A 684-nucleotide genomic window follows, 5' to 3' on the forward strand; every position below is an offset into this window, starting at 1 on the left:
CTACAAAAAATAGAAAAGATTAGCCGGAGTGTGGTGGCACACACCTATAGTCCCAGCTACTCAGGAGGCTGAAGCAGGAGGATTGCTTAAGCCCAGGTCAAGACCACAGTGAGCCATGATTGCGCCACTGCACTTCTAGCCTGAGCGACAGGGCAAGACCCTGTCTCAAAACAAACAAATTAAAAAAAAAAAAAAAAAAAGGGTCCTCAAGTAATCTAGTCTTCCTCCCCTCTTCACCAAAGGGTTAGCTGACTCATTCAAGACCATAAAGGAAAAAGAATTGGATTTCTTTATGTCCTTCTCTGAGGACAGATCCTTTTGTTATAGCTGGGAAACATTAACGACTGAATTACTCTCCAAATGTAACAGATGATTATTTTATTATATTTATTTATTTTTAGGTGGAGTCTCGCTCTGTCATCCAGGCTGGAGTGCAATGGCTTGATCTCGGCTCACTGCAACCTGACTCCTGGGTTCAAGCAATTCTCTGCCGCAGCCTCCTGAGTAGCTGAGATTACAGGCCCCTGCCACCATGCCCGGCTAATTTTTGTATTTTTTTTTTTTTGAGACGGAGTCTTGCTCTGTCGCCCGAGCTGGAGTGCAGTGGCCGGATCTCAGCTTACTGCAACTCCGCCTCCCGGGTTCCCGCCATTCTCCTGCCTCAGCCTCCGGAGTAGCTGGGAC

Source organism: Rhinopithecus bieti, unplaced genomic scaffold, assembly GCF_001698545.2.
Source record: "Rhinopithecus bieti isolate Rb0 unplaced genomic scaffold, ASM169854v2 scaffold_7673, whole genome shotgun sequence".
Classification (NCBI taxonomy): domain Eukaryota; kingdom Metazoa; phylum Chordata; class Mammalia; order Primates; family Cercopithecidae; genus Rhinopithecus; species Rhinopithecus bieti.